This window comes from Myotis daubentonii, chromosome 7, assembly GCF_963259705.1.
Source record: "Myotis daubentonii chromosome 7, mMyoDau2.1, whole genome shotgun sequence".
In the NCBI taxonomy this organism is placed as follows: domain Eukaryota; kingdom Metazoa; phylum Chordata; class Mammalia; order Chiroptera; family Vespertilionidae; genus Myotis; species Myotis daubentonii.
The window spans coordinates 1,827,228-1,854,891 of record NC_081846.1 but is presented as its reverse complement, the minus strand read 5'-3'; the positions used below and the strand labels follow the sequence as shown (position 1 = coordinate 1,854,891).

The following is a 27,664-nucleotide window of genomic DNA, read 5'->3' as shown; positions in this document are numbered from 1 at the left end:
CCTTCGCCACCCTGTTGTCCGTGTCCATGGGTCATGCACACAAGTCGGACGAGTACTTTGTAAACATGGAAGCGCCAGGTAGGCGGTAAAGCACCTTGATTTGTGCCACCCCAGAGCTCCCCCTGCCCCAGCAGGGCTTTCTCTGCGACTAGAAAGCATGAGCCGCTACGAACACACGCACACCAGGGGGAGGCCACTGCTCCCACCTCCATCCCCATCCCCATCCCGCCTCCCACAGTCCCCAACACGCGCTGGGCAGAGTCAAGCCCCAGCACACGCCTGAGGGCTTGTTAATAGGAATGACTCCATCATCTTGCCAGCACGGAAAGTGAAAGCTCATCTTTCTTTTTCCCACCAGAAATAATTCCTAGAGTCAAGCACTCCGTCACAAAGGGCATGGAGACGGATGGTTCTGCTCTCAAGCTGGTGACAAACACGCAGGTCTGGATGTTTTGAAACCCTTCTAATTCCTGCAGAACTAACACGGAAGGGCCAGCGCACACCGCCATTCGTCAGATGGTGCGGCCATAACGAGACATCAGTGGTGACCTGGAGCCCGGAGTCCTGACAAAATCGAAATGCGACAACATCGGAACACATGGCCGGTGCTCTGCGTGCCCCTGGGGCTGGGGGCTTCCACGGGAATAGCGTTTCAGATCGCGTAAGTCTCCATCCCGGGAGGGGCCCGCCCACAGGAGCTGGGACCCGGGCAGCTGCCCGCCGCCCGCAGCTCAATGCCAAGGACTCCCAGGCCTTCCCAACCACAGAGACGCCTTCTGTAGCGTACGAACTCTGAGAATCACGTTCCTTTATTTGGGCTTTTGAAACTTGCAGCACCCATATTGTGGCCCAATTTTAGCAAATACAGGGTGGGGCGAACGTAGGTTTACAGGTGTTACCATTCAATGTGTGTATCGACTGATTGATTAAATGTTTACTGGTCATCTAATATCTACCCAGCGCTGTGAAATGCACAAAGTAAGTACTGAGGGACATAAAGAATCACCTCAGGCTAACGAACCTGAACATATTTCACTGCATCATGGCCATCGTTTGGGACAATCCATCATCATCAGCTTTCTGAGAAACGCTACCTTAAAAAATGGATTTCCACACAACACAATGTACAGATGATGTATTATAGGATTATACACTTGAAAATATGTAATTTCATTAACCAAGGTCACCCAATAAATTCAATAAAAAATTTTGTAATTAAAAAAAAGATTATATGATCGATTGGTGGCGTATCTGGCAGATTGAGCTATATTTGGGATAATAAGATCTAATTTATAGATGGCCTAAAAAATTCTTCTACATTATTCAGTGTTTTAATTGTTGAGATTTTAATTTTCTACGGTGCGTTAATTTTTTTAGTCACCGGTTGATAGTACAAATTGTTAATATATAAATCTTAGCTTTCAGCCTCAATTTGTAATCCTTCTGCTTTTAATTAAAGTAATCTTACTTTCTTGAATTAACAAAATATTTTCATTTAAGGTGGATAAATTGAAATGATTAGAACAGAATGCTAAAGAAAATCACCCAAAGTACCCCTTGTGAGTTGGTGTTTAAATCCTTCACTTTAGGGGACAGAAACAGCACAAACATCACTTCTTGACAGCCAGGAAGTATGCGTTTTCCCCAGGTGACTGGGCCTGAAGCCGTGTGCGTCCGGGAAATTTATACCGATTTTGGAGGATAAGATACAGCATACTAGCAGCTGACCGTTGCTTCATCTCAGAACAGCTAACGATTATTTTTAAGCGTTAATTTCAGAAAAGTCTCCCCGTGTGTTACGCTGCTGTAACTTACAACCCCACGCGTTTTGCCTGTCCAGCAAGTACTGAAGCCCGAGGAGAAAAGAGATGCTATTTCTCCTCCAACCGGAACAGACAGACACCATCGCCGGAGGATCAGCGTTAACTTCAACATGGCAGGCACAGCTGCGATCAGATAGGGCGCGGAACTGCAAAGGGCCTGAGGGGCATTTTCAAAAGGAGTCAATTCCGTTTGGACGCTGTTCGGTCCTGGGGACCAGAGTGGAACCAGCAGCCGAAACCCTGCGTTTCTGGGCGAGCCCCAGGGCACTGCCATGGCATCCGTGCGCTCCGGGAGGCCAGGCTCTGCCCAGCTCTGCTGCAGACACTGTCTTCCTGGGGGGCGGAGCGAGAGGGGGCCGCGGACCCTCGGGGGTCGAGCCCACAGAACAGGCTTTCTGCACCCCGCGATCTCCCGGCGAGTCGCACAGAATCCCTCTTCTCGGGACATCGCAGGAGGCCCACTTCCACCAGCAACGGGGGGGCGGGGGGGGGGGATACGGAGGACCCCCCACCGATAACAGGATAAACGCCGCTTGGACCAGAAAACACGGTTTTCAGATGAAGTGAGAGTAGCTTTTATTATTTTCTGGTGATGTGTTTCTTTGCTATTTTTTTAATATATTTTATTGATTTTCTACAGAGAGTAAGGGAGAGGGATAGAGAGTTAGAAACATCGATGAGAGAGAAACATCGATCAGCTGCCTCCTGCATACTCCCTACTGGGGATGTGCCCGCAACCCAGGTACATGCCCTTGACCGGAATCGAACCCGGGACCCTTGAGTCCGCAGGCCGACGCTCTATCCACTGAGCCACACCGGCCAGGGCTCCTTTGCTATTTTTAATTAACTGGAATAACTATACCATATCGTTACCACCGGGAAAACTGTTAAAATGCGTCTTCCTCACGGAAGCAGGGAGCAGAGGGCAGCATCTCGGAGGGAAGGGGGCGGGAGGGGGGGGCCGGGGGGCAGAAGGTGGGAGAGAGGTGATCAACCAAAGCCCTTTGTGCATCTGCAGAGCCCATGGGCACAGACAGTGGGGTGGTGAGGGCCTGGGGCGGGAGGGGACGGACATATGTAATACTTTCAACAGTAAAGAATTATTTACAAAATAAATAAATAAAATAAAATGCGTCTTCCTTTCCGCTATTCCAATAACCTAGAGTGCAGAGACCACTTCTGACAGGAAGTAAGTGACAAAGAGAATTTGGGGTCGTTCAGGCCAAAGCAGGAGTTGGAGCAAGCACGTACCCGTGTCCCCGAGAAGCAACCACAGGCCATCACAACGCGGCCCCAAGGCCCGTCAGCAATTGTGTTAAGGCGTTTCCTGTCCTGATGACCGAGATGAGGCAACAAAGGCGGAGCCGTGAGCACCACGCAGTCACATGCGCTAAAGTGCTGTCGCTCCTCTGGCCGCAGGGCGTCTCGCTGTCCCACCTTGGGGACACGTTTCACGGATTTGAAATGTTTGCTGATGTAGACAAGACTTTTCAAATACAGAAATTAGAACACTTAAAAAAATCAGTCTGCCACTGCGATACGACATTTACTTAAGAATGAATAAAACTGCTTTCCATGCTTCTATGTCTCTGGGTCTATTTTTGATCATCACTGTACTTGGTTCATGAGATTCCACATGTGAGTGAGATCGGGTGATACTCGTCTGTCTCCGACTGGCTTCCTGCACTCAGTCAGCATCATGCTCTCCAGGTCCCTCTGCGCTGGTGCAAATGGTAAGAGTTCTTTCTTTTTCATTGCCGTGTAGTATTCCGGGGTGTAGCCGTACCACAGCTTTTTCAGCCGCTCATCTGCTGAGCACTTGGGCTGTTTCCAGATCTTAGCTATTGTAAACTGCGCTGCTGTGAACACAGGGCTGCAGACATCCTTCCTGATGAGTCCAGAAGGCAGGGGCGGGCGGCTGGGACAAGATCAACCAGTGAACTGTATGCATATACTAGTATGCATCACCCAGGGACACAGGCAATGGGGTGGTGAGGGCCTGGGGTGGGGGGGGGGGGGAGGGGCTGGAAGAGGTCAGTGGGGGAAAAGGAGGACCTATGTAATGCTTTCAACATTACTTAAAGACTTTTAAGAAAAAGAGAATTAATAAAACTTATTCATTAAAAACAAATGTTGAAAATATCTGCCAACTGGTCCTGGATTTTCTGCGGTAAACGCTGTGTGTGCTGACTCAGCCTCCCACTGAACGGGCCGCACTCAAGTGCTCGGGACCCTGGGCTCGCCAGCTGGGTCACACGCTGTCTCTGAATGACCCCCGACTTCTCCCGCCCAGGATGCTGGTGCCCACACAGGGAAGGTGAGAGCTGCGGCCACGCCCGCTTTCTGGGGGTCGGCCCCTCGCCCCCGTCCCTGGACTGAAACTCGAGGCTGTTAGGGGGGAAGGGCGCCCGGCTGAGCGGCGTCTCTCCACTCGGTGGTTTGCTGCCATCGCCTGGGAGAAGGTGGGTCCTTGTTCTCGTCCGGGCGCCTCAGTCCACCTCAGTGAGCAGCTCCCTTTTAACAACAGCTTCCTTTGCGACAGGACAGGCGGAAGGGGAAACTGAGGCAGGGACTGAACACTGGCCCAGGCACGTATAGCAGGCACAGGGGCACCTCCCTAGGGATGACAGGGAGGCCTCCGCTGTGGCTCAGCTCCAGGCCCAGCTGCCACGACTGACGACCCCTGCCCTGCACCGACCAACCGGTGGGGCCCACGGCCTGGGGGGGCCCACGGCCTGGGGGGGCCCACGCCTGGAGGGGCCCACCTGGAAAGCGGATGCATGTTCCTCTGGACCCCTCCCCTGACCCCTCCCCCGGGCCTCCCCTGAGAGCTTGCCTTTGAGAAAGAGATAAACCCTGAAGACAAAGGACCCAGCCGTGCTCGCCTCCTGGGAGCACTCCCTACCATTCCCTTTCCCCTGTTCTCCCCCCACTTCCTCCCCCACAAGGACCATCTCCTGAGCCCTGAAGGGCCCCAAGAGGCTTCCAAACGGGGGGAGCAACGTGCAGCAGCAGCTTGTCCCAGGCTCACCCCTGACCCTGACCCTGACCCCGAGGGCCCTTCTCTGACTCCCCGGGGAGCGAGGGCGGCCCGCCTGGGCCCTCCTGTCCCTGCGTCTATGCTAAGCCCATTCTCGTTTTGCGTCCCCAGCGTTAACCGACGTTCCCTCCTGGTCACCTGGACTCACGCTGGGGAGTCTTTCCTGCAGGAAGCCGAGAACCCGCACACTGCCCGCCGCCCAGGCAGACCCCTCCGGGCCAGGGCCCTTTCCGGTCACAACCTGATGCATAATTTATGGAACTCACTCACTCACCATGTGCAACTCTATGGCTTTTAGGATAAATACAAAGTTGTACCACGATCACTACAATCTAATTACATTTACGTAGACCACGTTCTTCACCCCGAAAGGGCCCTATGACCCCCACCTAATGGAACAGAAGGAAGAGGGGAGACAGAGGGAGAGGAGAGAAGAGACAGGAAAGGAGGCAGGGGGAGAAGCTGCATACAAAGTAGTGCATTTTCAAGAGTAAACACAATGCTTTCAAAATTGCAAAACTCTGGAAAGATAAATTCAGTAACATTTGAAAAGTATATTTTCTCAGTTTATTCTAGATGGTTATATCTTTCCTTCCTTTTGCATTATTAATTATTGTTAGTTATTAATTAGCCACTGAATGGGCACAAGAGTGCCAGGAAAGGGCTTTGCGAATGAGCAGTGTTCCTGTCCCACACGGCCGAGGCAACTGGGTTTAGCTTTATGCTCTGCAAGCACGGTGTTTGCTTGTACCCAGGAACGGTGGGGCTCCTTCCATGCTCCCCGAGGGCATTTTGAAATAATGAAAGTATTTTCCTTTAATTCTTAATTCCAACACTCAGTTACAGGAGTCAGTGGTATGTGCTTTCGTTACCAGTCCTGTGATGGAAGAGACGGACTATTGGCATTGCCATGCTGATGTGGCTCAGTGATTGAGCATCATGAACCAGGACATGACGGTTCCATTCCTGGTCAGGGCACATGCCTGGGTTGTGGGCTCAATCCCCAGTAGGGGGCTAGCAGGAGACAGCTAATCAATGATTCCCTCTCATCATTAATGTTTCTATCTCTCCCTCTCCCTTCCTCTCTGAAATCAATTAAAATATATTGGGGGGAAAAAGGAAGGAAAGAAGAAAGGAAGGAAGGAAGGAAGGAAGGAAGGAAGGAAGGAAGGAAGGAAGGAAGGAAGGAAAAGAAAGAGAGAGAGAAAGAGAGAGAGAGAGAGAGAGAGAGAGAGAGAGAGAGAGAGAGAGAGAAAGAAAAGAAGGAAGGAAGGAAGGAAGGAAGGAAGGAAGGAAGGAAGGAAGGAAGGAAGGAAGGAAGGAAGGGAGGGAGAAGAGGAAGCTGGCATGGCTGCAGCTTTAATCCCCTAGCTTCATCTGCTCCTCCTTTTCAAAGGGCATACTCCAGTCCTGTTCTTTCCTTCTCCAGTGGCAAACAGCCTTCTCTGATTCTACACGGACACATGATTTGGACTAACGTTAACATTTCCTCCAAACCTAACTGTTCTTTGAAATGTGCGAGGGCAGCAGCATAAGTCACATTCTCCAAGGCCTCATGGGACTGCAGAGAGCTGCCTACCTCTTCAGCACCTGGGCCACGTGTCACCGGTGGGCACACGCAGCGCAGTCCCCGAGATAAAGTCGCTTCATTACCGAGATGAAGGGGACTTTATCGGGGATCCTTCCCGCGAGCCCTGAGATATGGACACATCGCAGGCTCAGGCTATAATCTTCCAAAAAAAGTCCCCCAAATGTGCCCTTTCCTCTTATCTGTGAAATGCAGTTCCCTTAGATTTACGCCTGATTCTAGCAAAGGCTCCTAAGGCCCAGATGGAAAAAGCTCTCAAGACCACGTGGCTCTACAGCCGGCATGAGTTTGACACGCTGCATCTACAGGGAGGAATCGTAGTTACCTGTAAACTCTGGGATTGCGGAATGAAAGGGGTGAGCTTTGTTTAGGATTCTCAAATGACGCTACAAAGCATCTTTCAAGATGCTACTGCATCCCAGCATCTTCAGGCTTGTCCCTCATGGTAACATATCTGCTCTTATAACATTTATACTAATAAAAGGGTAATATGCTGATCAGGGAGCGGGCCTAAGCCGTCAGTAGGACATCCCCTGAGGGCTACCAGACTGTGAGAGGGGGCAGGCCAGGCTGAGGGACCCCCCTCCCCCAGTGCACGAATTTTCATGCACCGGGCCTCTAGTTATCCCATAAAACCAAACATTATAACGTGTTACAAAGGGGCCCTCAACACCACCTAGTTCCTCTGCCATAAGCCTGTTTTAGAATTTCATTTTATTTTCTGGGGACAGCACGCACGCAGCCCCACTACCACACTGTGCAGCGAGTCTCCCAAATGTGGAGAAATCACAGGGGGCAGCCCACCCCAAGGGCATTTCTGATCACGGTATTTCCCCTGCAGATAAGAACCTGTTTCGTAATTTAAAACAGTCATGTGCATGAATTCCACCAAAGAAATTATCAATGGATCTAATTACACAGTTTGTTCTTGGAAGAGACCAGAACTATTTTTGTCAGTGGGTGTGATTTCAAAATGTACACAGGTTCACGAACACGGCAGTTGGAATCATCTCCCGTCACAAATATTATTTTAGAACAGGACAGAACGCTGAGCCCTGAGCTGGTTCGGGCCTCCGTGTAGTGACTAACAGTGGTGAGCTCTCAGGGGAACGCCACGCTCGCGGGATCGAGCTTCCTCCTGAACGCTCTGCATCCTTTCGAACTCTGGGAGGGCAGGCATCTGATCCCGCAAATCTGCACTCCGTTCTTGCTAAATGAAGCTCTTTAAAAAAAATCACAAATCACTTTCTCCAGTGAAGATTCCTGACGTGTTATGATTTAGAATAAGTGCCTACTGGCTAGAATCATCCTAGTAAGTAAAACATTATCTGTCTCGCGGGCATACAGCTGTTGTCGATATTTCAATTAAAATATATTCATGCAGCTTCTTTTCAAAGAAAACGATGAAGATTTCAGGAAACGAGACCTATAACAGTAGCTGGTCATCAAGCAGAAGCATATAAAAGGCAGTTGTCAATGCTAAACACATTCCTTAAAAACGCCATTTTAATGCAATAAAATAAACTTAGTGTTCAGTAAGCAGACTGAAATCGGTACTTCTCTCAACAAACACAATAACCCGCCTGTATCGTACCCCTGATTCCCCAGGCCATCATTTTAACATTCAGTCAGTATTAGTGCATGAGGTGAAGATACAGATTTTTTAAATTATACATCTCTGTTATCCTATATAATAAAACCCGAATATGCAAATTGACCGAACAGCAGAACGACCAGACGCTCAACACAGGAGCTGCCCCCTGGTGGTCAGTGCACTCCCACAGGGGGAGCACCACTCAGAGGCAGTGGCAGGAGCCTCTCCCACCTCCGCTGCAGGGGGTGATATGGAGCGAGGGGTCCCGGACTGCGAGAGAGATGTCTGACGGCAGGCGGACATCCCCCGAGGGGTCCCAGACTGCTGGAGGGCACAGGCCGGGCTGAGGGACCCCCCCCCCACAGTGCATGAATTTCATGCACCGAGCCTCTAGCTTAGAGATAATGTCAAAGAATTTGAAAATCCAAAAGATACATAAAAGGGATACATTTACTTCTCTGATGAAACAGCCCATCTTTAAAAGCAGTAACAAGGTGCCTTTCCATCACCAGCCCCTTAGGTAATCAGTGCTGCCTGAGAACTTCTCCTGTGGCTGAGGTCATGAGCGAACTAGACTTGGAGGCAGCTTCTTTGCGTCAGGAAACAGCAGGTTTTAGAAGCCGCACCGGTGACGGGAGGGACAGGAGGGACAGCAGGTGCGCTGGCGGCACAAGCAGGGGAGCCGGGGCCGGATAGAAGCTACAGCGGGCTCCGGGGGAGGGACGTTTCAACTGCAGCTCGAAGGTGAGGGAAGCTCGCCAGGCAGAGGGAACGCTGTGTGCAGAGACTCGAAGGTGCACAAACCTGCCATTCGAAGAACTGACAGTGGAGGAAGGAGGAGGAAGAGTGGAGGGAAGGAGGAGGAGGAAGAACTGAGTAAGACAGACCGTAAAGAAACCCGCTGGTCCCCTTAGGCTCTGCGATGGGAAGCAGGTGCAATTTCTTTAAAATACACACGTGATGGAGTGACCAACAAAACAAGACCCGAAGCAGCAGGGCATGCACAGACCGACATGCCTCAACGTGGGTTAGGGGCACAAGGAGAGATAAACTCAAGAACTTATATACTTAGGCATGGCCTGGGGACACGGCCGATAGGGTGGTGAAGACCTGGGGGGGCGGGGGGGGGGAGGCTGGGAAGAGGAGGGGGAGGGGGGAGAAAGGGGAGACATCTGTAATACTATCAACAATAAAAAGTATATATATATATATTATTTTTAATATTTATATTGACTTCCGAGAGGAAGGGAGAGGGAGAGAGAGAGAGAAAAATATCAAAGATGGGAGGGAATCATTGATTGGCTGCCTCCTGCACACCCCCTATTGGAGATCAAGCCCAAAATCCAAGCATGTGCCCTTGATGGGAATCAAACCTGGGACCCTTTAGGCTGCAGGCTGACGCTCTATCCCCTGAGCCTAACCGGCTAGGGCAACAATAAAAAGTGCATTTTTTAAAATAAAATAAAAAGGCATGACTTACCTACAAAAAAATTTTAAATAAAATACATAAAAGCATATCCAGTTCTCCTAAACCTGAAACTGTCCTTACTATACCACACCTTCCTGCTGGGAGACAGTAAATCTGCATGTGCATCTGCATATTAATGTGTGTGTGTTTGAAGTGGAAACTAAAGAAAGGACTGAAAGGCTGTTACTGTAGCTCAGGCGGATCCGACGGTAGAGAAACACAGGCTGCCCCTGAGGATGGGAGGAAAGGGACTGCATTCTATTTCAAACGCTTAATGGACCGACTTAGCTTCTAAAAGTCAGGGGCTGAGGCCCAGCCCGTTTGGCTCAGTGAATAGAGCGTCGGCCTGCGGATCAAAGGGTCCCGGGTTCGATTAAGGTCAAGGGCACGGATCTGGATTGCAGGCTCCTCCCCAGCCCAGGCCCTGGTCGGGCGAGTGCAGGAGGCAACCCGTCGATGAGCCTCTCTCACATCGATGTTTCTCTCCGTCTTCCCCTCTCCCTTACACTCTCCCTAAAAATCAATGGAAAAAATATCTCTGGATGAGGCTTAACACACAAACCAATAAATATATGAATGAATGAATGAATGAATGAATGAATGAAAGAAAGAAAGAAAGTCAGGGCTGAGGAGGCTGACAGTGACCTCAGAGCTGTGACTCAGCAGCAGCGAGATGCCGGTGGGCCGGGGAGGCTGGGACAGATGTGACCCGGGACGCCTTTAGAACAACTGACATCAAACCTCCCGCTCAAGGAGCTCCCGCCTCCTGAAAGCCAGACGATGGTGGGAAACCCGCAGGAGGCTCCACAGGGAAGGGCGAGAGCACATGCCACTGCACTTACAGGCAGAGGCGGCCAAGCGCCGGGAAGACACGGGCTGTCATACAGCATTTACTACAGATGAGGAGCAACGAAGGAGCAGTTCGCCGGTTTTGCCAAACCTCCAGCATTTGCTTGTGAAATTGGACAGCCAGGCCCTGCTCCTGCGAGATGGCATCCCCGCGGAGGAGGCGGCTGATGATCAAGGGACGGAAGGCGGGCTTGAGAGCAGGGAGAACGGGCCTCCTTTGCCCCCATGAGGCTGGACGCCGAGGCTGGATTACAGCGTGTAGGTAGGGAGTGTTCCCTCGGGGCCCCGGCGGCTTTGCGCCCCAGTTTTGGGGGTCGGTGGCCGAAGGGAGAACGAATGTTATCCTGAGACGAGAACAAAGCCCTGAGGAGGACACGCGCCCGGTGCCTGGGGAGCACGCGGGGACTCGCCCGTCAGGCCCTCAGCACCTCGCACGCCACTGCTGTCCTGTCTGCACCCGGCAGCCACCCCACAAGTCCAGGCAGAAGCCCCGGACTGGAGCCGGCACGGAAAATCCATGGAAAACACCCTAACGCCAGCTGCAGACCTACCGGCTGGAAACACAACACGGCTGGCGACTCGCAGTCAACTCGCCCATCTGTGGCGTCGCCACCATCCGAACACACCGGCTAATCCCATCCCATAACAGGGGCAGCTCAACACGCAACCAACGGAACTGCCATGAACCCAGAAAGATTCTGACCCGAACAGAAAACATGCCCAGAAAACTACAACTGACCACTGACTGTCAGGAAAGAGAAGAGAAGGGATCTGAGGGCCTGAGGCCAGAGGAGGCGAGGGGAGGAGGGGAGGAGAGGGGAAGCGAGGGGAGGAGAGGAGAGGAGAGGGGAGGAGAGGGGAGGCGAGGGGAAGAGAGGAGAGGAGAGGGGAGGAGAGGGGAGGCGAGGGGAGGAGGGGAGGAGAGGGGAGGAGAGGGGAGGAGGAGAGGAGAGGGGAGGAGAGGGGAGGAGAGGGGAGGAGGGGAGGAGAGGGGAGGAGAGGGGAGGAGGAGAGGAGAGGGGAGGAGAGGGGAGGCGAGGGGAGGAGAGGGGAGGAGAGGGGAGGCGAGGGGAGGCGAGGGGAGGAGAGGGGAGGCGAGGGGAGGAGAGGGGAGGAGAGGGGAGGCGAGGGGAGGAGAGGGGAGGCGAGGGGAGGAGAGGGGAGGAGAGGGGAGGAGAGGGGAGGAGAGGGGAGGAGAGGGGAGGGGAGGAGAGGAGGAGAGGGGAGGGGAGGGGAGGAGAGGGGAGGAGGCAGGAGAAGATGAAGCAGGTGGCGTGTCCCGCATGGAGCCGGATGGCAGATGTGTCAGGAGATCAGGGAGGGTGGGCCGGGAATGCTGACGAGGTGTTTGATTCCTGGATTAAAATACTTTCATGCCATAGAGCAGCGATTATTTAAAAGGTTCAGTGGACCGATTTAGCTTCTAAAAGAACTTTCCCATAGGCCACACCTGACTCGTCAGGGCACTGGCCTCTTCCCCAGACGGTCAGACAGGAAAATGACACCAACGTGGCCACAGCCATCTGGTGTGAATGAATCAAAATTACACCCATTTCTCCGTCAGACGGGCTAAAAGCACATCTCCTGGTGTGCCGCAGGGTTTGGCCGTTAGCTTCTGTGCTGTGAGACGGCAACGGCGGAGTGGCTGCAGGAGGCGCCGTGGTACAGCGAGGCCCCCCCGCCTGGGTTCGAACCCCATCCCTGCCACGTGACCTCGGGCAAGGTCGCTGCCCTGCTCCGAGCTACACTTCCTCCTCCGGAAACCGCCTCCGAGGAGTAAAGTGTTCATCGGTGCAGGCAGCTCAGGACAGGGCCCCTCACAGGCCGCACTGCACGTCGCTTTGCCAATATTATTATTATTATTATTAATTATTAAATATATTTGTATTGATTTCAGAGAGGAAGGGAGAGGGAGAGAGAGAGAAACATCCATGATAAGAGAGAATCATGGATTGGCTGCCTCCTGCACACCCCGCACTGGGGATGGAGCCTGCAACCTGGCATGTGCCCTGACTGGGAATTGAACCAATGACCTCCTGGTTCATAGGCCGATGCTCAACCACTGAGCCACGCTGGCTGGGCGCCATTATTGTTATTAATGTTATTAATGCTGCCTGGGGTATCACGGCGGATTGGTAATGCTCAGGGGTTTAGAGAGCTCCACGCGAGACTGGGGTTTTGTAAAAGGCCCATAAACTCCAAGCAAATAGACCTTCTAGTAAAATTCCATGTTCATAGCACTAAAGTCAAATTGTGCACAGGACACGTCCTTTACACTCTTCCTGGGACAGACTAACTAAGAAAATGACGGAGGGTATGCCAACTTGCTTGGGAAAAAGTCAGAATCCCCACTCAGATGAGTAAAATGCAAGCTTATGCTCCTTTTCTAGTAGAATTATTGTTATCTATATATTTTTATAAAAGTAATGAACCAAGAAACTTATTTCCAGTGTAGACATTCATTGCGTATATTCAACACTATTTTTAACAAAGAGGGACTGGCCCTGGCTGGTATGGCTCAGTGGCTAGAGCGTCAGCCTGTGGACCAAAGGGTCCGGGTTCGATTCCAGTCAAGGGCACGTACCTCGGTTGCAGGCTCCTCCCAGGCCTGGGCCCTGGTCGGGGCGCATGCAGGAGACAACCAATCGATGTATCTCTCTCACATCAATGTTTCTCTCTGTCTTTCCCTCTCTCTTCCACACTCTCTAAAAATCAATGGAAAAATATCAAAAAATAAATACATACATACATAAAAATGTTGAAAAAAGAAAAAAGAGGGTCTGCTTACTTCGTAGCTATTAACAAGTCATGTGTTTGAATTTTGAACTATCCTTAAACAGCAACGTTTTTCTATTTCCTCCTAGGTCGGGATTAGCAAATAATTTTATTAATGAAGCAAAGCAAGCAATTCTATTTAAGCTATTATCGAAATTTGAAGGAAAAAACAAAAAACCAACCCAGACTGCCACATACACGTCAAACGATTCTCGCACCGCAGGGACAGCCAGTGCCGGGCCTTCTGGGAAAGTCATTACAAGGCATTGATTGTCCTGTGCTATCTCTTGGTAACTCCACAAAAAAAGGAAATTACCTAAAAATAACTTAAGTGTTTTAATTGCACCACCATGTGATCCAGTATATGTTCATGGAATCGTGGTTTAACATTCTGAAACTGGGTAGAAAAGGACAGAAGAACATGGAAATATGTGAAGTAGATTTAATGTTGAAGCTGGCTTTGCATTCCAGAAATCTAAACAGCCCTCGAGGCTCCTAGAAATGAGTGAAATCCACTCGGGAATGCTCAGTCTAATTCCTGTCACAGCAACCTGGCATCAGGACAGCTTACATAAAGGATCCAGAGCTGTGATTTATTAAGTTGCTCAGACACTGAGGCACTTTTCAAAATCAAGTGAAAAATGCTTTGTAATTTATTTAATAGATCTAATTTATTTTCTACATTAAGTCCAAAAGGAGTCATTTTTCTGATTTATTTAATACCTAATTAACCATACAAGAATGTTCAACCCATATCCCCCTGTATATTTCAAGATATTTCATGAAATACCTGGCTCGGGTGGTATAACTCTTTATTAGTTCACAAATCTTTTTCCTCATATGTCAAAAGATACCCAATCTAAAAATAAATAAATAAATAAATAAATTCTTCAAATCAGTTACATATTTTAAAAACACTATGTGCCTGGCTGGGGTTGCTCAATGGTTTAGCATCGACCTATGAACCAGGAGGTCACAGTTAGATTCCCGGTCAGGGCACCTGCCCAGGTTGCGGGCTCCATCCCCAGTGTGGGGCATGCAGGAGGCAGCCGATCCACGATTCTCTCTCATCATTGATATTTCTCTATCTCTCTCTCTACCTCTCCTTTCCTCTCTGAAATCAATAAAAATATATTTTTAAAAAACGGTAATTGATAGAAACTCTTTGGACGTGGGTGTGATTACTACATGATACAGATTGCTTGTATACGCGGGTGTTGTTCCATAGATGGTCACTGCTGGAAGCCAATCCACCCTTGCTGCTTGACGCAGTCGCTGCAGAAAAGAAACATCTGCACAGCTTACGTTTCAAGGGACCTGGTGTATATGACATACGTTCACTCCCCCACTTAAGCTCTATGTGTTTAAACCAGGACCACCTCCCTGAGAAAGGTTGTTTCCCCAGGTTAGGGGTTAACAGGACCAAGGAAGAGAATAAATCAGTAAAACCCCCCGGTGTTACAGAAATACCATGGACTACTTACGAAGAACTTGGACTAAGACTGTTGGCAATAAATGTGGGACTTGTTGGGCCCACATCCCCAGGGTCTGCCCACGAGGGAAAGCACCAAAGCCTATACCCCTGGAGACCCACGGACACAGGGCAGTCCCAGGGAAGGCAAGCAGGGGGCTGGGAGGACATACCCTTGACTGGGTAGGATAATCTCCTTCAGTCACTTCCTTGTAGCCTATCAGTAGAGCAGTGACCTTGGAATAGCCCTTTTGGTGGAACACAGAGATTAACCTAGACAAGATTAAAATCAACAGAACTAGATAGAGACAGGATTTTTGGCAAAGGTCAGATAAGAAACAAGGAACTGTAGAACGTTACCCAAAACATACCATGATGTGATTATAGAGGCATGCTTATAGGGTCAATAGTATAAATATAGATGTAACAGGACAATAAAGAGAGAACCTCCCTATGATGATCAACTGAACGCTGTCTCCGTGTCATTCCTTCTTCGCCAACTCCGTCCACACCTTTGGGAACCCCGGGCCTGCTGGGGCTGGGCCCCAACAGGTCACCTGGTCAAAAAGTTTGCCCCTTAGCCCATCAGACCGCTCGCGGATGAATCATGCATGGAATTTATAAGTCATGCCTTGCCAATTCCCTTCTCCGAGCCACTTCCATTCCCGTATGGATTTGCTAATGTAAATCCTAGTCCTTTGCCCTCAATTATTTGTCTTTATGTATAAAAAATGTCCTTTTAACAATGTCCTCCATGTGCATTATGCTCTATTAGCACATCAAGCCATTTTATAAAGGTATTACTTCTAAATAAGGGAAGGCTTTGGTATATATAATAAGTGACACCTCAGAGCATACACAATTAGTTTGCACTACAAGACCCACAATGCCGTTCACCACTTCACAACACGGAGACCAACGTAGCTGATGAAGCTCACTTTGCCAGGTTTCACTATTTCGTTCAAATAGGAATGAATTTACACAGGCACCACTCATCACAACTGCATATTACCTAAGTATACAGAACTTTTTTTCCCCTTTAAATCTCTTACTAAATGAAAACCAATGTTATTGTTATACAGGTAAAGATGAACTTGAAGAGTATTAATTATTAGAACAGAAGTATCATTTACTTAGATGTACTGAATGCAAACTTTAAATGCAGGACGATGGTCAGGGGAAGGGAATGGTTTCCTGGGTTTCCGCAATGGCTTACGGGTTATTTTCTTCTGTATGTAAAGGCGGCTGAGGCCTGAGGCGGCCCCAACAGGGTGTGAATTTGCTCTCCCCTGAGGTACTTCCCTAGGACTCTCTCCAGACCAGAGAGCCATCAGCCTAAGGCAGCGATGGCGAACCTTTTGAGCTCAGTGTGTCAGCATTTGAAAAACCCTAACTTAACTCTGGTGCCGTGTCACATACAGAAATGTTTTGATCTTTGCAACCATGGTAAAACAAAGACTTATATTTTTGATATTCATTTTATATATTTAAATGCCATTTAACAAAGAAAAATCAACCAAAACAATGTGTTCACGTGTCCCCTCTGACGCGCGTGTCATAGGCTCGCCATCACTGGTCTAACGGTTAGACGCTAACCCGTTCGCACAGAGGGAGCAGGAGAAGTTACATTTCTCTCCCTTTCTGCCACTTTCCTGACGTTGCTTCCCGCTCTGACACCTGTTTACGCCCCTCGCTGTCCGGAATGACTGCATCATCGGACACTTTCTGCCCAGAGACTGGATGTCCACGCAGACCCATCTCTTACTGCTCCTAAAAGCTTAAGAATGTGAATCCAAACCTCGAGATTTACAGTCTCAAAACGAAAACTTTCTCTCCCGGTCACGTTCCCTGGGCCTTCCCCTTCTGCAGGTCTTACCGGGGCATCGAACCGTGATGTGCACTCAGGTCCCCCCCTGAGGGCGCCATCAGCATCGCCTTCCCTCCCCTTCCTCCCCGGCACTCAGCACACCCACCGCCCGAAGGAGCTGAAATATGTTTCATGTTGCCAGGTTTTACTGAAAATGGGAAGACACGGGAAGCTGATTCTCTACCTGCCTGCCCTTACGCCCACGGTCACCACCTCATTCCAATAACCAGAGGGCTAAGGCTCACGGTCAGGGCGCGTCTGCACAGCCATCAGCTGAGGAATGGACACTCGCCATCCGCCGCCAATGATGTGTTTTAGACACGGGGGGCGACCATGCACATACAACACTCTGTCCTTCCGGCTCAGCTATGTAAGGGAGACAGTGGCTGAATGTGTGAGCACAGGATGCTACCGCTCGCAACAAAAATTTAGAATCTTTTTTTTTTTTTTAAATTTAGAATCTTAACTTTGATTTTTTTCTTCCACATAAACTAGGTTTTGTTAGGAAAATTCTTTAAGTATATAAATATATTTAAGTCAACAGGTCAACAAAGATTTTCAAAAATGGCTGATAAAATGGTAACTCATTACCACCTTCTGGAGGTATTTTCAGAAGGAGAATAAGAAGCCTTTAAGATATTATAACCATTGAAACAGTGATGCAAATTTCAGTAACGCTACTAATGGAAAATGAGTGAAGTATATATCAATCTAGAAGCACCTTCCCCGAATAGTAAACACATCTAAGAATATTTTAAAAGCATTTGCTTGTATTAACTGATACAATGAAAACTATGAAACACTAACTCATATGATCAAATAAGACAAAATAGATTACTACAAAAATAAAGAAATTCAACAGAGAATACATAGAATATTATCTCAACTTTGTGTAAAGGGGAAAATCAACAAAACAAAAAAAAATCAAATGATAGAGAACAAAAGTGATGGAAGTTATTTTTAGAAAACAGGCTCATTCGTGATTTTATTTTGCTTTTACGTATTTTACCAATTTCTTTTTAAATCTTCGGCACAAAATAAAACATTTCCGTCATTTGTCTGTTTATCAAAACGGTTTCAAGTACGTGAACAAAGTCTCCTTCTTCTTACCTGGCTGCGTCGGCCTGGAAGGCGACCCGCACTGACGGGGGCGTCCGATCACGCCGTGGCCGGCCGCGTTCTTCAGCGACGCTCTCCTCGGTGTGTCGGGTGGAATCACCTAGAACAAGAAATAACATGAAAACTGGGCTTCGTAGAATGAATCAGTAATTACACGTATATGTATCTCAATATAGAGGTTGCAATACATGTCCTAAAATTCTAGTCGTTTCCTGTGAACATTCAAGGAAGTGGCCTACTGGGAGCCAGGGTGAAGGATGTATGTTTTTTGAAAAGGGAGAGGAGCCGGTGGCTACATAAGGCAAACAGCAAGACCGCCAGGTGAGAAACTCAGTGTTCCAACCCACCGACAGCACCCCTCCTCCCTCAACTACCATCAGCCCTCTCTGCTCTCCTCTCCCCTCCCCTCCCCTCCCCTCCTCTCCTTCTCGGACTAGCTGGTCAGCGTGATGGAGCCCACGGCCCTGCCCAGGAGGGAGAGGGCGAAAGGGAACTTCAGGAAGCATGTGTCCATCTGAGCTTTCATTCTGTTGGAGGCAGCGGGGCAGGCGCCAGGGGTCGATCCTTGGGGTCAGACCGGCCTGGGGGCAGCAGCCTGGGGACTGGGTTCGGCAGGGAAAGCAGTCAGAGGCAGGCTGCAGGAGGGCACTTACGTGTAACACGGCGAGAGGCGGAGGAGGAAGAGGGACTTCGTACAAGCAAGGGGCTTAGGAAACAGGCTACGGAGGTAAATGAGGGTCCTGGGAGCCTGGGAGGGAGGCAGGTAAAGGCGACTGCCTGGGGATGGTTCTGGGGGTGGAGGGGAAGCTGGAGCCCTGGGTCCTGTCCTAAGGGTTTACGGGTGGGCGGAGGGGTTAGGGGAGGCCCCGGGGAAGATCCAATAGAACATCCAGCACTTTCCAGGTGTGTCCTCGCAGGGCTGTGGTCTCCACTGATTGGCCGGCACCAGGGTGGGGTCATTATCAAGGCAGCTGGTCCCAGGGCAGCTGGGCTGGTTTTGCTGCTTTTCTGGGCCTGGAGCTGACATACTATTGAGGCCTAGATGGTATCTCCAGGGAGGAAAGGTCAGGGGGTCAAACCACATGACCATCCATACGCTAGGGGAGAAGGTCACCTGGGGGGAGGCCCGCCTGCCACTGTCCATGGCTGGGCACCTGGGCTCCCCCTGGGGCCCTCCTGTCCTGGCCCTGCTCATGCTCAGGGCTACCTGCCCCCCACTTCCACTCTGACCCCCAGGGAGAAGCATTTAGGGAGCTGCTCCCTCCACCCGCCCTCACATGCAGCTAGAACAGGCACTGCAGTTGGTGTAGATGTTTACATTTTATGCCAACAAACAGGGCTTTCCTTCCAGAGGCACCAGCAGTCATGCCTTCCCTGAATGCGGTATTTTCAACTGTACCTCTGACCTACATTCAAATCGCAGCAGCAGAAGTGAGTTTAGTATCTCTTCTTACCACAAGAGCGTTTGTTTTTTATTGGAGGGCTGGGGTGGGGGGAAAAATACATGAAAACAAATCTGTTCTGTTCTGCCTCCTTCCATAACTTTGATAGAGGCCACTGGCGAAGACGGAGCTATACTTCTTACTCTTTTAAATCATACTAAAGGCAGATCTCAAATAGTTTATTGCATTCTGTTTGCATCTGTGCCATCTGCAAGCTAACTTTTCCCATCTTCAACACAATTCTCTGTAGAGGCCTATTATCGATTCATTGATTCTATTCTTTTTCACTTTCTACCACAACTTTAGAGACAAAACTGAAGGCATCTTACTTTCGGGGCCCCAGAGACAAACTCTGAGGAAATAATTCAAGTAAAGACGTTGATTTAGGAGAGTCTAAGGGAGAAGGGTTATAGGCAGACCATTAATAGTATCTAAAATAAAGGCACAATTTTAAAATTTGGATTGAAATATGAGCAGGGTGCATTTTAAGGCCATTTATAGATATTTATAATTTTATTTATTTATTTTAATATATTTTATTGATTTCAGAGAGGAAGGGAGAGGGAGAGATAGAAACATCAATGATGAGAAACATCATTGATCGGCTGCCTCCCCCAAGCCCCCCCCTGGGGATCTAGCCTGCAACCCGGGCACATGCCCTTGACCGGAACCGAACCCAGGGCCCTTCAGTCCGCAGTGACGCTCTATCCACTGAGCCAAACCGGCCAGGGCGGTATTTATAATTTTAATGAGAAAATGTTTATCTAGCCAGCAATGCCATTATTTATTAAATCATATAGTGTGCTCTTAGCGTTAATGGGTTGGAGGGTATGTGACTAATATAATTAGCGTCATCTTTCCTCAGAATGTGAAGGCTGAGTCTGATCACATCCTTCCATCGCTGGAAGGCGCTTTGTTCGCCCTGGACAGGACGTACCAACAAGACTCAGCTGAGGTGACCGTGAAGCTAGGCCGCGAGTCCCCCAGGGACTTGCCAGATCGTCTTTTTGTCTTGGGAAGGGGGAGGAAAAAGGAAACGCAGAATTAGTGCTTTTTTGTGTGTGTTTTGTTTTGTTTTTAGCCAAGTGGTAATTTCCCTATTTATTTTGTGCGACGATTAGCCTCAGAAGTAAGAAATCACCCAAGATAACATCAGTAACTCCGCTAACCAGACTGTTCAAAAACAAAACAAACAACCCTCCAAAACATGACAGCAAAGTCAACATTTTCCTTAAACTACTCAACGTAATTCAAGTTACATCCCCAGGGAGTTACTTCTCTCACGTGGACTGAAATCCACTCTCACTGCGGGAAACACTTTTCAACTTGGAATAGGCCATGCAATGTGACAGAGTAAAGAGCAGCCCAGAAACGCCGCCTGAAACACAGGAGCCACCGCGGCCGGCTCCTGTCGTCCGTCCGTTCATTCTGCAGGAAGGTGTCATGCTCTGAAATGACTGCCTGATTTCCCGTCTGACGTGGTTAGATTTGCTCGTGTACAGGGCATCTTAATTAGTTCTACCAACAATGAGAGGTGTTCCTGAGCTGCTCTCTTGAACATATTTTTATTTTAGAAGATAAAAATCTTGATTTCCCGTCTGACGTGATTAGATTTGCTCGTGTACAGGGCACTTTAATTAGTTTCACCAACAATGAGAGGTGTTTCTGAGCTGCTCTCTTGAACATATTTTTATTTTAGAAGATAAAAATCTTGATTTCCAAGTCAAATGACTCTTTACATTTTAGAAGCATAGTGCACTCAATTTTATACTCTTTTGCCACCATTTATTACACAGTCTCATGAAATTTAAAAATGTTTATGAAGTCAAAGGAAGCCTGCCAACCCTTTCATTTTTCCCAACAGTATCAGTTTTAAAAAAAACACATTATTAATGTTGAAATATGACCAAATGCTTCAATTTGTTAATGGAACACTTATATCTTTAAATATTCCATACACAATAAAACCAAACTAAACAAACAAGTCAAGCTAAAAGGTGAAAACCAAGGCCTCCATTATGATGCCCTTAAAACAGCGGTGGGCAACCCCTGGCACGTGTGCCGCCACGCCAGTAACTTTTGCTGGCACGCAAAACCCTCTCTTATAATCTTCCACTTACAATCTTTTTCTTAATATCGACTTTTTTATTTTTCAGATAAATTCAGTGTAGGTGCATCTTAGATAAATAAATAATTTTACATAACAAGTTATCTTAAAGACCATAGACATGGATTGATGAGAGAGGGGAAGAGCAATTTCTATGCCTCTGCCTTACCTCTCCCTGCCTTCCTAGATCCGACCAGTGTTTTGGTTTCATCCACATACGCGTGTGAACCTTTGTTCTCAGTGATGAATTTTGTTAAGTCTCGTAATAGGAGTAGCCTGATGGATGAAAGCAGTAGCTCGTGCACATCTCTGAAGGTCACGAAATATAAACCTGATGTAAAATCTCTGTCATCAGTGATGCAGCAGCAAAAGTCCCACTGATCATATCACACGGAGCCATAAAGTTTTCTGTCAGACTATCAGTGTACATGTATACATTAAAAAAGAAATGTATGTTCCATCATCATATACTGTGTTTTTGTCGCTCGAATGAATTTTATCATTTCTTCAAGGTTCTTCACATACTTATACCTTAAGAGATATCAAGTAGGCGTAACATGTTCTCAAAAAATTAGGGTTGGCACGCAGAAGAATTTTGAGTCAGAGATTTTGCTGGTTTTGGCATGCACTCACAAAAAGGTTGCCCACCCCTGCCTTAAAACCTTTTTGGAAATCATTTACTACTGATTTTTCTTTTCTTAGCTGGCTCCAAGAATTTAGCGATATTTCAATCTAATTTGTAGAATGCTGCAAAAAAAAAAAAAAAAAAAAGTTTTCCTGAATAGTCATTTCTCATCCACTGCAGGCATCTAAATTCAATATACAAAATCAGATCCTTGGTCTATAACTGTCTTTTTTCATTTGTGTTTTTTTTCTTTGTCCTGTGATTTTAATTAAGGAAATCGTACAATCCTCATTGTAACTGCTCAAGCCAGAAACCTGCACAGGCATCATTAATTCCTGTTGTTTCTCTTGCCATTTATGTGCAGTTACATCAGAATGCATTTACTTCTCCTTAATACAGAAACTCCATTTTCGTTTCCTCTCCACCTTTCCATCCCAGCCGGCCCATAGGAGCCACCCATGGGTCCTCTAACCAGCTGTCTGGCCGCATCGCCCTCCGGCCAGGCCAAGTGCCTTCGCACCTTCCTGAGAAATGAATGCCCCACTGTTTGCCCCCTGATGCTTAGGCAATGGGCACACCCATGGTGCCTTAGGGTGGCTGCCATCATGGCCTGGGGCAGTCATTTCCCGCATGTTAGTCTCTTCATTGAGGGGCTGGCATACCTGTACCCCTGGCCCCACGGTGAGCTGGAAAGTTAACTTAGTTCATTAAAGCAACGTTCACTGAGCATCGGCTGAGGCCCAATCATATCAGTCATTAGGGAGAGGAGAGCAGTCGACGTCCTCCCTCGCGTTTGTCAGTGTGTTAAGAGCTCGGTTAACGCCAAGGTCAGTTGAGGAAGAAACATCGAGAAGGCAGAACTGTGGACCTTCAGTTTATTTTTTAAAATATATTCTTATTGATTTCAGAGAGGAAAGGAGGGGGAGAGAGCGATAGAACCATCAATGAAGAGAGAGACTCACTGATCGGCTGCCTCCTGCACACCCCCTGCTGGGGATGGAGCCGCAACCCGGGCCTGTGCCCTGACCAGGAATGGAACCGTGACCTCCTGGTTCATGATCGATGCCCAACCACTGAGCCATACCGGCCCGGCTGGGCCTTCAGTTTAGACGTGGTTCAGTGAAAAGGCTGGGGACGTTGTCAGCAGGGACATGGAAACAAAGGCGCAGGAAGAGGAGGAAACGTGCCTCCTTCCACAGGCAGGTGGCAGGTGGCAGGTGGCAGGATTGGAACGCAGATGCTTCCGAAAGGCTGTTTTGTAAGAAATCTCGGTGGCAAGGAAAGGCCTGACCAAGAAGGCCCTGATCCATGCGATGGAGTTCAGGTTCCCTCTGAGGGTCACAGGAGCCCACAAAACAGGGAAGGTGCAGTAAGACTCGGGTTTCAGGAAGATCACGCAGCGGAGGCCGTGGAGGAGGCGAGACCGGCCCCTGCTCCTGGGAGCTGCGTGCCTGTCACATGGTGATGCGCTGGAAGGAGGCTCGGGCTTCCACACTGGAGAGATGGGCGGTGAACAGTGCCCGGGGCGCACGCACGTGGTGAGAGCAAGACCGGGACGCCTGGCGCCGGCTGCCTCGTCTCTGGACGGCGGGCCGGACCCAGAGCCCCAGCACCTGTCCCTGCTCCACGTTCACTCCCGTGCCCTCCCCGCGGCTCTCGGGAAAGGGAAGAAGTGACAGAGGATGAGACCTGAGAAACTATTTCAGAGCTAACCCGGTTCTCCATCTACCACGCTAACCGCACACCCATCTAGTGCTTTCCTCTCCGTCTTCGTGACGCTTTTGGCGGCGGCTTGAACCTGTCACCGGCAGGACGTTTCCCTGATTAGAGGACATAGGAGGACGACCAGTCAGCCCCTCTTTCTGCTGAGCTCAGTGGAAAGCACGTCGCTTCTGGGAAGCGTGACTATGTTTTCAGCCCGAACAGGTGAAGGCAAAGTCTCCGTTCTTTCTGAACGTGAACTCTTCACGAACCCTGACCCCCCAGTGTCTTGTGGAGCACACAGCCGAGGCATCGACACGAACCCAGAGAAGGGACCACTGGCCACCGGCTGGAAAGCTACTGGACTTAATGAAAAATGTGCGGCGGAGTGAAACGCACACCAGGGTGGAGGAATGCTTTTAATGCAATGGGGGGTCAACAAGTAACAGATGTGACTAGGAAAAGAGATGGCAATCTTAGCGATGTTCGGAGGAATGCTGAAGCCAGGAGAACGATGGAGGGAGTCTGAGCGCAGCAAGAGAGAGAGCCCAGGGAAAAGCATTTCCCCAGCTAATGACTAAGCAGAAGTTCTGGGATTGACTTTGGACCAAACAGGTAACACGCACATTCCTAACCAATCACTGGGGGTCTGCAGTCACTGACTGACCAATCAGAGTGAATCCTTAGAGACACAGATATGGCCTATCCTCCAATCACACGGCTACTATATAGGACGGGAGGTGAGGTCCACCAAGGAAAACCTGACCTATTACTGAACACAGTGGTAGGGTAATTAACAAATAAGCACTACTTATACCTCATATGAATTTACAAAGATGTAAACGAGATAATTCACACATAGTAATCACACTGCCTGGTAGATAAAATGGAACTTAGAAATTCATTACAATTATTCCTTCGTCTGTTGGATGGCTTAAAAGTTCTATACTTTCATATCCTATCTAATAATAGACAAACATGGTAATTAACTGTACCTCCGACATGCTTCCCATTGGCTAATCAGCGAGATAAGCAAATTAACTTCCAACCAAGATGGCGGCTGGCAGCCAGGCAGCTGAAGCAAACAGGAGGCTTGCTTGCTCCAGTGATGGAGGAAGCCAACGTTCCCTGCCTGCTGCTGCCAGCCTCTGAGCTGCAGTCTAAGAAACAATGTTGCAATTACAGAAGCTAAACAATCCCCAGAAACCTGCTTTCAGCCGTCAGAGCTGGAGCGAGCAGGACCGCAACAGTGTTACAATTATAGAACCCAAACAAACCCAGATACCTGCTTTCAGCAGCCGAGGTCCCAGAGCTGGAGCCGAGCCTCAGAGCTAAAGCCAGCTCTCAGTTCCAGTGACAGCCATAGAAGGTAAATAAATCCCAGAATAAAATAAAAAGAAAAAAGGGAGAGGTTGGGAGCTTCAGTCACCCGCCAGCCTGAAAACGGCCCTCAGCCCCTCACCCAGACTAGCCAGATACCCCAGTGGGGACCCCCACCCTGAAGGGGGTGTGACCAGCTGCAAACAGCCATCAGTCTCTCATCCAGGCTGGCCAGGCACCCCAGTGGGGATGCTCACCCTGAAGGGGGTGTGACCAGCTGCAAACAGCCATCATCCCCTCATCCAGGCTGGCCAGGCACCCAAGCGGGACCCCCACCCTGATCCGGGACACCATTCAGGGCAAACCAGCTGGCCCCCACTCATGCACCAGGCCTCTATCCTATATAGTAAAAGGGTAATATGCAAACTGACCCTAACAGCAGAAGGACTGGGAATGACTGGTCACTATGATACACACTGACCACCAGGGGGCAGATGCTCAATGCAGGAGCTGCCCTCTGGTGGTCAGTGCGCTCCCATAGGGGGAGCTCTGCTCAACCACAAGCCAGGCTGACGGCTGCCAGTACAGCGGTGGTGGTGGGAGCCTCTCCTGTCTCCTCAGCAGCGCTAAGGATGTCCGACTGCAGCTTAGGTATGCTCCCCTCTGGCAAGTGGGCATCCCCCGAGGGCTGCCGGGCTGCCAGAGGGATGTCTGGTTGCCATCTTAGACTTAATCCCCCGGGGAGCAGGCCTAAGCCAGCAGGTGGTCATCCCCTGAGGGGTCCCAGACTGCAAGAGGGCACAGGCCCGGCTGAGGGACCTCTACGCCGCGAGTGCACAAAGTTTTGTGCACCGGGCCTCTAGTTACAAATAAAAGTGTAATACAAATTTTTGTACATATATTTTTGTGGTCATCTCAAATTATTTCTTCATTGTGGCTTCCTAGAAGTGAAACAGTGAGGTCAAAACTCATTTGATCTTTTGAATATTTCATACACATTTTTAAAAATGTGTTCTAGAAAGATATGCCTAGAAGACTTGTACCAATAGCAGATGATAAGGAGAATTTTAACCGGTCTTACCAGCAATGATCTTTTTTCTATACTTTTGACAATTGGACTATCAAAAATTTGTCTCTTTTTCTGAAATGTATACTCCCTGAACTGCAAGTGTTTGATTTATTAAATATTTATAACTGATATTTTCCTTGTGGAGTGCTTTTACATTTTTATAATATTTTATGAGCTTTTTTAGGTTTTGATGGAAACATCATGCCTCAGGACCTTTGAACTTCATATTCCCTCTGCCTTCATCTCCCTTCTCCCAGATAACCACCCTCATTCACTCTTGGATTAGGAAAAGGTTGGTTTTATAGTATATTCTACCCACCAAACGTGAAAGCACTGGCTCATGCATTAAGACCTTAGGTGTGAACAGGCACAAAGGCAGCTAGGTCATTACCAAAGGTGTCAAAAAATTTAATTTAATTAATGGTTATATGTGTCCAATGTTTTATAGAATTAAGGCGTTTTCATTTTTTAAATTAAACACCTACTTAGTTTATCTTCTAACACTAGGGCTATTTCTAAAACATGAAAATAAGGATTTTAGTACCAAGTACTTTAGAAACAGAATTCTGTTGCAATATTCTCCATGTTTTAAACATCTTCCTTCTGTCCTTCCTACTTCTTCCCTCTGCCTTTCCTTCCCTTTTCCTTCCTTTCTTCCTTCTTCCTTCTTCCTCATCTCAAAAGACAAAAATTATGAGTCACCTTTCTTTCCTGTAATATTTTAATAAACTAGACCATATTCGGATGATTAAATAAAGTGCCAATAAAACACTATGCTAAAAGCCACGCTCACCATTTGAAAGACTTTCTGTTACTATCGAAAGCTCTATAATGCGAACAGTTTTCGGTTTTTGTGGAAATAGAGCATCTCCTGAAGCTCGTTGTGAGGAGCCACCCAACACAGGCCAAAGAGATGAAGGAAATCAAGAAACTGTGCCTGACGAAAAATGTGGCTAAAAGGCACCCAGTAACGTGGATTACATAAAAGTCATTCGTTTAATTTTCCCAGTTCTGTGGAGTTTAATTTTATTCATGTGAATATCCCAGAAGTACGTAATATATTTAAAGAAACCTTTCAGTGAGCCATAATTCAGCGTTCCAATTTCCCCCCGTTAAGGCGGGGGGTAGGGAGGGGAATTTTACTAATCCTTGTCCCTATTATAAATTAATTGCAGTATTATCATAATTACAGTGTATAATTAACTTGCATTATGCAAACACTGCCCAATAAACACAGGCATGCCTTCTGTGTCAGTGTAACTCAACACAAAATTGTACAAATGAATCTGCTGTGAACCACATAATTATTTTACGGATGAGGTACTGGTCTACGAGATGCTGTCATTACTGGTCATGTGCATGGTGACTGGCTATGTTTCAAGGCCTTTCCAGCAACGAACCCTTTTCAGTAATAAGGTTCTGCAAACCATCTTCATGTTGCTCTGCGACCGAAGACTAAGACCCTGCTCTAAACCGCTGTTCTTTCGCCCAACTGTATTTTCGCCCAACGGCAGACATTTCATTCTCCATTGAATTAATTTAGTGCACAGGTACCTCATGCTTTTCAGCCAACACCAGCAGCTCCCCACCCCCGACCCCCAAATCCCACAACACGGGGTTCCTCTGCAGACCTCACTTCTGCCCTCCTTCCTGGGGGGTGACGCTGGGCTGAGGGGGACTCCAGCGCTAGCTCCGACACTGAGCGAGGAGCACGCCGTGACCCTGACCCTAAGGACCCACGCAGGAATGGAAATGTGTACCTAACTAAAGAAGAAAAATCAATCGCCGTCTTTCCCCAAAACGGTT

General features: G+C 48.5%; 1 protein-coding gene across 3 annotated transcripts in view; it reads right to left on the bottom strand.

Moving 5' to 3' along the window:
• The window catches only part of GULP1 (GULP PTB domain containing engulfment adaptor 1), a 151,279-nt gene that overhangs the window by 68,699 nt on the left and 54,916 nt on the right, over window positions 1-27,664 (bottom strand). For all 3 annotated transcript variants that reach the window (XM_059702532.1, XM_059702530.1, XM_059702529.1), the window contains exon 2: window positions 17,586-17,694. The gene's annotated coding sequence lies outside the window, so the exon portion shown is untranslated. The remainder of the gene's footprint in view (window positions 1-17,585; window positions 17,695-27,664) is intronic.